The sequence below is a fragment of the Convolutriloba macropyga genome, chromosome 1 (assembly GCF_964194025.1).
Source record: "Convolutriloba macropyga chromosome 1, txConMacr16.3, whole genome shotgun sequence".
NCBI lineage: Eukaryota > Metazoa > Xenacoelomorpha > Acoela > Convolutidae > Convolutriloba > Convolutriloba macropyga.
The window spans coordinates 86,820,415-86,833,137 of NC_134468.1; the positions used below are offsets into that span (position 1 = coordinate 86,820,415).

A 12,723-nucleotide genomic window follows, 5' to 3' on the forward strand; every position below is an offset into this window, starting at 1 on the left:
TGAGAAAACCGTGAATGTATTTGATTGAGGTCTCACCTGGTTTTGTCAGCCCCATCTATGCTCAAATTGACAGAGCTGCCCCCTCCCCCTGTCGTGCTCTTCTTTTTGCTCCCAGAGGATGAGGAGGCATTCGATGACTTCTTGGGAGGCTAAACCGAAAAATTGCAAAACCTGATAAGAGAAATTGATTCACTGTTTGACAGTTTTCGGAATTTGGTTGCACTATCATTGTTCAAAAAAATATTTGACTTCACAGAAAGAAAATTGTTTATAAGAAGCTTTTAAGAAGCTTTTGTTTATAAGAGACTTCATATGGGTATTTTCATTAGCAGGTTTTTCTCCTTTTTTACTTAAAAAAGAAATAGCTTCCTTTTGATAATAGGTACATTTTTGAATAATTAACATAAACAGCTGTTTAAAGATTACGATAGTCAAAAAATTTTTCAAAATACAATTTACATTCTGATTTTTTCAACATTTGAAATCAATAGCAGAAACTCAGTGTTCTGCTAAACATGAAATCAGCTTCTAGAGTGGATAATAAATTGTTCAAAAGGCACAAGTTTAACATAACCGACTAAACGTCGGAAGAGTTGCTCTTGAACGACTAGTGGGAGCTCTAATCAATTGCAGCCTGCTTCAGTCGGGGGGGGGGGGGAGGAGAGGGAGCCTAAATGGGACTAAGAAGTTCTATAATGGGCTTCAAATAACCACATTAGAGGTTAACATATACCACTATTAAGATTTCAAATAAAAATGACACCAGTTTCGGCGCACTTTTCATTTGACCTTTAGTATTAAATTGCCGCCAATTGAGTTCAACTGCTTGAAATTGTGATTGAGAGGGAATTTCAGATCACGCAAAATGCAAAAAGTCACGGGCGTAAAAGTCAATCGAAAAGTCAAAATTGTCAAGCGAAAATTTTAAAATTTTGCATAAAAAAGACACACACGTTTACAATAATCGCTATGAACTACTTTCAAGAGCAATTGAAAACGCACCAGCAGATGGCTTAACAATTGGCTTCAATTTTTTGCAGATTTATTTTTTGCGTTGCAAGAAAATTTTACTCGACGTCTTAATGCTATTTTGCTGTAGCAACGGTTGCTAGCTTTTAGTATGGAAAATTGATCTGGCCTCCGGAGTTTATTCTCAGCAAGGAAAATATTCTCCTTAGGAAAAATTGATAAGCATTGCATTCATATCTTGATTGAATTAACTTAATTTCTTATGAAAAATTCATTTGAGTTATTAACAACTCAATTATTAAAAACGAAAGTTTTTCGTTTTTCACTAAAATAACACTGTAATTTTCAAATTTGTTTTCTATGTAACATTCTTTAGATACCCACTTGATTTGTCTACTTTTATTCATGTGCGGCTCCAATGTCAGATTTTGAAAATGTTACACAACTAAGAATCTAATCAAAATTAATTGTGCTTTAAAAGATACTTGCCTCGACTTTTATGAAATGTTTATCTATACGCTCAATTTGTTCAAGTCTCAAAATTGCATTAATGTTTAAATAAGCACTTGAAAAAAAAACAAAAAACGTGACGTTTTTCAGAATTTTTTGTTGAACATAGCTTGACACCAAAAATGGATGACAAGTTTTCGAGTTATTCACAAAAGTTTTTTCTATAGATACTATGATTTGATACGACCACCATAAATTTTTTTATGGCAGAAGTCGAGCTTTTCAATTAGTGACGAGATATGTGTTTACCCTTAATACTTGACTCACCTACTCAATGTTAGCAAACGTATCACCAATTGATAGGGGAAATTGATCAAATTCCAATAACATGTCCAAAGACGACGAGCTCTGAGGCAGTGTTAATTTGCGCCTGTGTTTGATGAATAACTATTGAATTCGAATTCGTGAACATTTTAATTTCAATCATCCAAGATTGCACCAAACTTGCTGGAAATATTTACAAAAAAACAACACAATGAGCGGTGTCGTAGAAACCCTGACTGCCCATGTCACTACACCACTAAAACCACATAGTACTGAGTATAAACTCTCAGCATGATCGCAATTTTTTGCACACATGCATTAAGGGAAAGTAAGCGAGTGCGAATAAGTCTGACACGCTTAAACCCTGGAATATACGTCAGTAGTTTTTGCGCTCTAAGTGTGCGTTAGCTGGCGGCAAGTCTATTGATTCTAATCCTTTGATCTCGTCACTCTTTTCCACACCGTTGATGTCGGCGGCTACCACTCTTTAAGAATATTTTTCAGAAAAGAGTTTTATTTTAACCAAAGGATTTTAATGAAATTATTAAGTCGGAATAATAATTAACGAAAACGTATCCATTTAAAATGGAATAATTAGTAAACAAAATGTAACCACTGAGACGACAAAGGAATGGCACAAATTGGTGCAAAAATTTTCGACGCGATTTGGGGGATGAGTGGCCTGTTTACACACTGCTACTGCCGCTAATATTAGCATCCCATTAGCATCAAGGTCATAATGAATTTAGTTTTGGTTTGTTCACATTTTATCTGCAATGCTCGCTTTGTCGCTGATTTCAGCAAATATGGTTTTCAAAACTAAATGCGTGTGATTATTACCGGAGCTCATGTCATTTATTTTTAAAATATTTATCGCGTGCTGAAGTAGTTCTTAAGTTGCGAGGACTATTTTCAATGTTGTTTTTGTTTTTTTAGCAATGAATAGCGTTTGCCACTCTCAATACCCGGTTCGAGGATTGAGTGGGAAAAATGCAAGAAATTAGCGGAATTTGAACGGACAGCTTTGCAAAATCCAATCAAAGCTCTTGCATTTTTTTGACCAAAATGAGTTGAATTTGAGCGAAATACAAATGCAAGAAATGAGTGAAATTTGAGCACAAAAATGCAGGGAATGAGCGGAATATGAGCGAAACGAATGCAAGGAATGATCGGAGTTTGAGCAAAAATAACCGCAAGGAATGAGCGTATTTTTAGCGTATTAAAAAGGAAAAGAATGAACGGAATTTGAGCAAAAAACATGCAGCCATATTTTGATGATATTATAACTTTGTGGACGCCTGGTAATTTAGAAATGGAGTTGACTTGTATAACATCCGCAAGAGGGGCAAAAGGAAAAGATGCAAACATACGGTTGCTGTGCTAATTTTAAAATCTCACTCTGCCTCTGTTCATGTTCGTAGCCGCCTATTGGTTGCATGAGTAGCCTCTCTAAGGCATGTTAGAACAAGCAATATGATTGGTTTAAAAGAAGCTTACCATTTCAATTTAGTTGTTCTCGTTCTGATGATGCAAATGATGTGAATGTTGACGCGATGAAATTCTGAAACGAAAATCAACTTACTCAGTATAAGCAGACACATTATTTTTTGCCTCTTGTATAAGTTTTAAGGATCTTTTCCGTTTTTGCCCCCCCCCCCCAGTACGTTATGCTCCCCCCAGTTACAGAGCACGTGTCATTACATAGTAAATCATTATGTAAATCATTATGTAAATTATGTAAAAATATTGCACGTGCATCTGGGGGTTGCAAATAATATGCACTCACTAAGCTGGGGGGGGGGGGGGGGGGGCACAAACGGAAAAGATCCGGGAATTTTATATAATATAAAACAAAACGACATTGGGGGTCCTAAACATAATAGATCCCAAAATGCGAGACACAAGGTGAAATAAACTCGGGTCTTCCCGCATGAAGTTATATCAAAACGAAAAAGCTCTGTAATGTGCCTGCGCAAAAAAAAAGATCTGACACCCTCTCACGAATGAAATTCTTGCTTTGTCTGTGTAGGTTACGTAATATTATGACATCACTCAGAAATCTGCCGTTTATTAAGAACCTAAGAACCGCGTAGTAGCTCGAGATGTATGTTAAAATTGAGATCTTTTCCATTTTCGCCCCCCCCCCCCCGTTTTAGTGAGTGCATATTATTTGCACCTCCCAGGCGCACTAGTCATAATTTTACATAATGATTTACTATGTAAGGAACATGCTCTGCAACGGGGGGGGGGCTGCATAACGCAATCGGGGGCGTAAATAGAAACGATCCGCTTATTCTGTTTCTATTTTGTGATTTAGTTGTGACATTCACTCTATCATTCTAGATTGTGAGGTCCACGGGTGAGGAAAAAATGTTGGTTTCTTTGTCAAGTAACAGCGTCACGATCGAATTTTTTAAGTCTTCAGTCATTGGAAATTTATTAGCACTGTATATTTGTTCCGACGGATTCAGTAGGGGAAAAGCTTCATTGTCACCTTTTTTTGTTAAGTCAATTTTGGCCGATCAAAATATTTGAAATAGAAACACACGAGTCATTTGTAGATAACTTCTGGAAAAATTTTCATTTTCATCTTTCTCCAGAAGTTGTTTCCTTATATTTTTATTAACTTTCCGCAGAGTTGAACTATTTTGTATCACTTTTTCGTAACTTTCATTCCCTTTTTATAAACGGTCTAAACATGATTAAAGTTATAAACAAAATGGTTATATTTCGAAAATAATTTAACTGCTGAATCGTTGCAACTCCAAAAACTTTGACTGATTATTTGTTGACACAAAACCGTCTAAAATTCAATTTTTTGTTCTTATTGATACACAAATTGCCATGAACACTGGCAGGTTCCTCTTAAATAGCAAAATTAGCTATTGGATTTTGGAGACAGTGATCAGGAATAAAAGTCCAAGTTCTATAGTCAAATTGTTACATCAGATCAATTAGATCTGCTTACTTAACAATGTTTTAAAAAAGGAATTAAACATGGACCTTACTCAATGTTTTTATATCCGACAAAGCAATTAAACTTTTTGGATCTATTCTGTCCCCCCCCCCCCCCAGTGTTTTTTATGACCCCCAGTTACAAATTATATGTTGTTATATAGCACGTTACTATGTAAGAAAATAGAACGTGTGCCTGAGGGTCATAAAAAATTTATGCTCACTAAGCTGGGGGGGCCGAAACAGAATAGATCCAACTTTTTTTGTCAGAGAAAAGCACTATACAAAACTTCCTATCAACTTCAAAAATCAATTCCTTCAGCTTAGTGGGTGCATATTTTTTACAACCCTCAGACGTTTGTGCCTTTTTTAAATAACGTTTTACCATGTTATGACACACGCTCTGTTACGGGGGTGCATAACGTACTGAGCTCATAATCTACTGGGTGCATAAAGTACTTAAATGATTCTAAAAGCTTCGTTTGAAATTAATAAGCTGAATCTGCTTATTTTCAGAGCTGTATTGTTCAATAAGTTTCTGTAAAAATATGCCACTTTGATTTGATTTTTTGATGGTTATTGAATCGTATAAATTTTCCTTATTTTTAATTGGTTTCATTTGATACAAAAAACGGGATCTATTCGGTTTTCTGACCACCAAGCTTGGGGTAGGAGGGCTATAATGGGAAAGACCCTTATTTCCTTCCACATTAATTTTGATGTTGATTTTACCCTTACCAAAAATAGCACACTAACACTAAACTCCGGATGACAGAAATAGAAAGATCGCAATGCCAAAAACAGAATAGATTTCTTGGCATATGTTTTTAATTTCACAGATTTTTTTTGGTTTTTGTAGGTTGTAATATCAGTTGAAAATATTACACCTTCTAATGTCTTGTCAATTCCATCTCTATAATTTGAACATCCAGTACATTTTGAAATGTCCTTGAGATGCACTGGTTAATTAATTTCGGTATCCTTATCAACAAATTTCGTTGCCACTTTTTCTAGGTCTTGAACTTTTTGAATTCTCACCTGTTTTCTAGTCGACAAGAAATGCAGTCAATTTTGGGAAAAAGAGTAGACGCAAGATTATGTGCGTCCAAACATTACCATTTCTCCATATCTAGATATATATTTGTCAACAAACAATTGTTTGACTGGAGGGTCTGATTTTTACCAATAATAATATTGGGTGGAATTTTTTTCTATATTGCGACAATATGATGCGTTTTGTAAATTGAGCTAGATTTTAAAAGTCATTTACAGCTATATATGAACAAGGAGGCTCGTTATTGTGAGTTCGCACATGATGTTCCGACCCGAGCTCAGCTACATTTTTGACTTAATTGTCAACCAAATGAAGAGACAACAAAAATAGATGTTTGAGTTTAAAAACCGTATAAAAACCTAACTACTAATTAAACTACATAATGCAATGCCTCATTGCAGCGCTCACAAAATCTACCATTAAAAAGAATACGGGAAAAAACAACAAAATAAGCAAAAACAAAAATTTCACGGCAAAAACTCAATATGCAAATTTAAAAGCATCTTGTAACAACCTCAAAATGCAATCAGATAAAACCTTAACCACACAAATTTATTTTTTTTCTGATTATGCAGCAGATTAAAGTCTTCCTTAATTTGACTAAGTAACACATTGACAAAGAGAAGAAACAATGAGGCGAAATTCAAAAATCAATTCAACATTTTTTAGAGCAAATAATTTTAAAAGTCAGAAAAATCATTAGCTTATAACAAAATAATTCTCGATAAATTTAATAAAAACTCATTATGAAAACAATGGGACCTGTCTTTGGTTACCCAAGGCCGTGGAAACGGACTAAAGAAGCAGAAGAACCGAAATAATTACAAACAATTTGTAAAACACAAATTATTGAAGCCATTAATAATATTAGCTATTATCTGAATATTATGTACTTTGATTTCAGTTCTGATTTATACTAATTCAGATATTATTATACTGAAAGAATAACAAAAAGTAAATTTGGGCCATATTTTAAAATCATTTGCATCAGTTATTAACGAATGTGCTAAAAGAAGAGAAAAGAAACACAAATATACCACTCATAAAACTTTTATGAAAATACATTTTGTCCAACAAAAAATTAGTTAGGAAATAAAAGCGGTAGATATGTTCATTTTCGAAAAAAAGGAATTGAATGGGACCTCTTAATGCTGAGAATAAGTTACATTTTGACGAATAAAACAACAAAAACTGAAAAGTTTTAAAAATATTTGAAAAGGTATAATATCACAAACTGTAAGTCTATTTGCTATAGACTGACTGCTTCGGGTAAAATCACTCAGTCAATCCTCAATTACAAACTTATGAGACGGATCAGCTTTTTACAACTACCTAAATAATAAAAAACAGACAAAAACTGCAAATTCAAAAAAAAATGAGCAAGAAAAGTTTCGAAGCCATTAAAAAATGAACTCATCAGGAGAAAACCTTTCTTTTTTCAATTAAATTCTTAACAGCAATGGGATTCTTCCCTTTTTGCAATATGACTTCAAAAAAATCAACAAATATGAACAAACACATTAAAACCACGAATTTTTTTAGAAAACACGTAGTATCAACGCGATTAAATTCAATACCTTTCAACGGAAGCCGTTAAAACCGCAAAATTATGTCTCGACGGGACAAAAAGGGTTTTTGCTATTCTTAGGTCATCAATAAGACATTACAACAAGTCTTTGAATTTGAGAACAACAACAAATACAGGCAAAATTTAAAAATTCATTTTAAAAGTGCGAGAAGAAAGTGTCGAAGCCATTTAAACCATAAGCTGTTCTCTGATAACTATATCTATGATCCATTGAACGTCGTCGCTAAGCCAATTCGAACTATTAGTATTAGGATAATGTGATAAGACTTCAAAAAAACAAAATTACGAAAAAAATATCCAAAAAAAATTGTGAACACTCGTGCATCAAAGTCATAAAACCATCAGTTTGAAGATAAAACCGCTAACTAGATAAAATAAAGTTAAAGTAAAAGATAAGGAGACCCTGTCGTATTTTAGACTGTTTAAAAGATCACCAAACAATTTAAAGACTGGTTTACGTTAAAAAATATTCGAAAAAATATTTTTAAAGTCTCAACAGCCATTAAATTCAATAGCTTTCAACTGATGTCAGTAAATACGCTCAGTAAAACCTCAATGGATGTTTGTCATGCATAGAAAATCAATAAGACATCACAGTAAGTCTTATGGCAACCAAAAAAACAAAGAAAACAGGCAAAGCCAAAAATTCGTTGGAAAAGTACGAGAAGAAAGTTTTGATGTCATTCAAACCACAAGTTTTTCTCTGCAAAACTTTATCTATGATCCATTGAATGTCTTCTCTAAACAGATGGCTGCTATCAGAATTAGTATAATCTGATTTTGATATGAATTCAAACGGAACCAATAATACAGAAATATCCAGAAATTCTGAATTTTTTTGGAGCCTTTTGGCATTTAAGTCACATAACCAATAGGGATCTTTTCCGGTTGTGCGCCCAGAACGTTATGCTCCCACAGTCAAAGAAAATATTAAATCAAAGAACATAGTGCCACTACATAGTAAATCACTATGTATAAAATTGGCACGTGCGTCTGGGGGGTGCAAATAATATGCACCCAATAAGCTGGGTGCACAAACAGAAAAAATCCACCAATAGTAAGAAGACAAAACTACTAAACAGATTAGTTTTGGTTGCAGTAGGAAGGAAAAGGGTCCTGTTGTTACTGAGACTGACTTAAAGTTCGCGAAAATAGGTTCATGATTGGTTAATGTCAAAAAATCTTTTAAGTTTATTTTCAAGGTCTTAACAGCCAGTAGCTGTCCACTTAAAGCACTAGATATGTTAACTTATGCTCATTACGAAACCTATTGCACTTTCAATCAACGTGTCTACGCCACAGGACTCCAAAATTTTAGTAAAACCTGAATAAGAAAATCAGAATTTCATTTAAAATTACGAAGAGTCAGAGTGGAAGCAAAAACAAACATGATTTATTCCCTGAAAACGAGATATTCCCCAAGTTATTCCCTTTTTTGTTAATTGCGCTTCATTTGACTGTAAACTAGGTTCGTCATTAATGGAACCTTGATTTTAGAAGTGACTAGTCTCTAGGTGACTTAGAAAAACAAAAATATATGAGAACTTTTTAAAAAATCAACTCTCAAATTGAGTTCGTTTTTTTATAGTAAACTTCCCTATGAGACCAGAACCAGCCTTCTTTATCGCCCTTCATCTATTGATAACGTAACCTGGTTTACTTTTTGAAGGGTGATTTATACTTTTTACTTAAAATTTTTATAGAAAAAAAATCATATATCGAATAAAAATTATACTAAAAGTGAACAAAATTGTGCCAAATATCCCTTGTTCACAAAAAAATTTCAATCCTCGATAACTAAAAAAAATGAAATTCAAAAAAATGTTTTTAATTTTGAATTCTACGCTGGACGAGCTTTTTAATGACAAAACTCACATTTCTCTTCGATCAAAATATCGGTCGGCCAAAATTGACTGAACCAAAAACACATTTGAGTATTTAGTTCGTCCCCCCAGAAGTGAAATCGGAACAATAAGATTTTAAAATTTGAAAAAAAAATCTATTTTGCTTGAAATTACGATTCTTGGATTTGTTAGTGATTTTTTAACCGCCTCAGCGGAGAGGAAATCAATATCCATGAGTTGGACCACTGTTCTGAAAAATTCAATTTTAATAGTATTGACTTCAAAACAAATCTACAAAACAATTGACATTTTAGAAAACAGTAAATCATTGGGTTCTTGATTTTACCATGCTTGGGCTTTAAAGGCGGCGAAATACGCAATTCGTACTCCTCTGCAATTTATTTTTAATGAATGTATTGAAAACAGTGTCTTTCCAACTACTCTAAAACATGCATATGTCACCCCAATTCACAAAAAATGACCAACAACACAAGTGTGCAACTACCAACCAAATTCGGTCACACCAACTTCTGCTAAGTTTTTTGAGAAGGTTCTCCTTTTCCGAATGATGGATCACATTAAAAAACAATCTGTTGAGTAAATTTGGATTCCAAAACAAAAAATCTTCAACAAATGCAGTATTGTTTTGTCATTGAGACAGTAATAGAAAACCATGAAAAGGGGGAAACACTGCAGCAATTTTCTAGGACCTTGCAAAAGCATTCATTTCAATTTCGCTCAAAAAATTTATTAAAAAAGCAGAGTGATTCAACTTCTCTGAGCCTGCAGTTAATTTATTGAAATCTTTTCTCGAAGAAAGATCACAATGCGTCAAAATAGGCACCGAGGTCTCAAAACACATTTTTGTTAACCATGGAGTACTGCAAGGCACTGTAATACAATTTTTCAGAAAAAAATCAAAGGTAATTTTGAGCTTTTTCAATTTGCAGAAGATACTAAAATTTTATGTCGATATGAACCAGGAGAAACAATTGCAACAAAAATTGAAGATATTTGATTGAAGACGGACAGTTACTTGAAAGAAAATAAACTCACTTTGAATGCTGGTAAAACAGAACTACTTTTTCTAGCAGGGTCGAAATAGAACCAAAAGTTACTTTTAACGGAAATTTAATAAAATCTGCTGTGAGTTTTCGTTATCTAGGAATACACATTGACTCAAAATTGACTTTTGAAGCACATCTAATTGTAGTTTTAAAAAATGGGGACCGCCATTCGCTCACTATATCTGGTAAGAAACCATATACCTTTGGAAGTAAGGCTGCAATTTTTCAAATTTTTAGTCCTGTCTCATTTGTCATTCAGTGTAGTTTATTTACAAACATTGTCAGCAAAAAAAATTCAGCGGATAAATCGAGAGATTATTTGGGGCATAAAAGTGTCCTAAATTTGATCATTGTCGTTGTATCCTTCTCAAATCGCATATCCTAACAGCTGAATTAATTATTTCAAAGTTTAGCATATTGAAAATCCACACAGACTTGAATCAGAGGATAGTATAAGAAACATTTAAAAAATGTGTAAATCGCCTACATTTAAAAAAGAACAAACGGACAAAACAGCAGATAATAAGAACGCAAAAGTATACTAAGCGGAGTAAGAGATCTTTGATTTTGAAGAGCATATAAAAATGGGGATCTTTTCCGTTTGTGCCCCCCAGTACGTTATGCGCCCCCCAGTTACAGAGCACGTGCCATTGCATAGTAAATCATCATAGTAAAAAAATTGGCACGTGCGTCTGGGGGTTGCAAATAATATGCGCCCACTAAGCTGGGGGGGGCACAAACGGAAAAGATCCAAAAATGGAATAAGTTACCCTTTAACGTAAGAGCGACGGAGAACAAAAGTCTTTTCAAAAGAACTTTAGCAGAGTTTTTGCAACGTCAGCATGAAAATTTTCCAATAGATAGACAGTTAGGATCATTCGCGTCTTGTTTTTATATATAGTGGAACGAACAGCTTAATGGGTAACATCAATTAATAACCAGAAGATTACTATATAATTTTGATTATTTCAATAAATATTCTTGATTATTCTGAAGGCATGCAATTTTTAACCTTTCGGTTATATTATTACTTTACATGTTTGGAAAAAAAATCAGTTTCGGAATAATAGCGAGTATCGGATCTTTTCCGTTTGTGCCCCCCCCCAGTACGTTATGCGCTCCCCAGTTACAGAGCACGAGCCTTTACATAGTAAATCATTATGTAAAAACTGGCACTGGGGGGTGCAACTAACATGCGCCCACTAAGCTGGGGGCACAAACGGAAAAGATCCCGTTTGAAAAGACACTAATTTGAAAAGACACTAATCAGTGTAAAGCAAAGGACAGGTGGAGTAATGGACACACACGTCACTATAAAAAAGGGGATATTTTCCGTTTGTGCCCCCCCCCAGTACGTTTTGCGCCCCTCCCCCCAGTTAGAGAGCACGTGCCATTACATAGTAAATCATTATGCAAAAATATGGCAAATAATATGCGCCCACTAAGCTGGGGGGGGGGGGCGAAACGGAAAAGATGCAAAAAAGGATCGTGCTCGAAGGAGGGACAATGCGTTTAGCGACAACGCAATACGCATCAAATGTTGTGTGAATTGCTTTGAACGATGTGAAGAAATGTTTCTGCTTTCAAAATCTTATTTCTAACAAAAATTATTTTTTCCAATATAACCCCCCCCCCCCCAATTACCCCCATTATGGTATAGTTAGCTTGATTGAGTGGGGTGGGGGGGGGGGGAGTGGTGGTGTGGGGGGGGGGAGGGGGAGGGGGGGATGGGCTACATAATCGAAAATACCCAACAAATGCAGTCACAAACGGAAAACAACATCGATTAAATATATAACGACTACTATACTTACGTTCTGTTCTATTCTTGGTTTGATAAATATCCGATTGACTGACTGATTGACAGTGTTTGTGTTGATGCCTGAGTTGACGATGAGTTCAATGTAAGCTGTGAGGGATGGAACTGCTCCCAATCAAGTGGTGGCCAGCCGATTGAGTTGAAATCGATTCGGAAAATGGTAGTCCACCATGAAAGGCACGTGCAATTATGTGTAGATTGTTCATGCTGCTCTTTGTCTGACTTTGTTGCGTCATCATTTCGCTCAATGTGGCGCGGAAGCTGCTTCTGAGGTTTCTTCGGTTCAGTGGGGGAACATTAGAGACAAGCGCCCCTGCCAAATCGGGACAGATCATTCAGGCCATTTCACACATCGTTTTCTACAAAATGTATCTTATAACATAAAATATTGTAATATGGTTGCAAAAGAATTGTTTGGAAATTGGGATCTATTCTGCCCCCCCCCCCCCCCCCCCCCCCAGTAAGCATAGATCTTTTATGACCCACAGGACCACGTGCTATTTTCTTACATAGTAACGTGCTATATAACAACACATAGTTTGTAACTGGGGGTCATAAAAAACAATGGAGGGCCGAAACAGAATAGGTCCGGAAACTCCATCAACTTTTTGTCACCAAATTCCACAAATTGGAGACAAAACTTGTCACTTTGG

At 35.0% G+C, this 12,723-nt stretch overlaps 1 long non-coding RNA gene across 1 annotated transcript; it reads right to left on the reverse strand.

Moving 5' to 3' along the window:
• Positions 1-36: 36 nt before the first annotated feature.
• Positions 37-12,333, reverse strand: LOC142352696 (uncharacterized). Its single transcript, XR_012761003.1, has 3 exons — positions 12,066-12,333; positions 3,241-3,304; positions 37-149 (listed from the first exon to the last, which is right to left on the reverse strand). It is a non-coding gene; the product is annotated as an uncharacterized LOC142352696 (long non-coding RNA).
• Between the last annotated feature and the right edge of the window lie 390 nt (positions 12,334-12,723).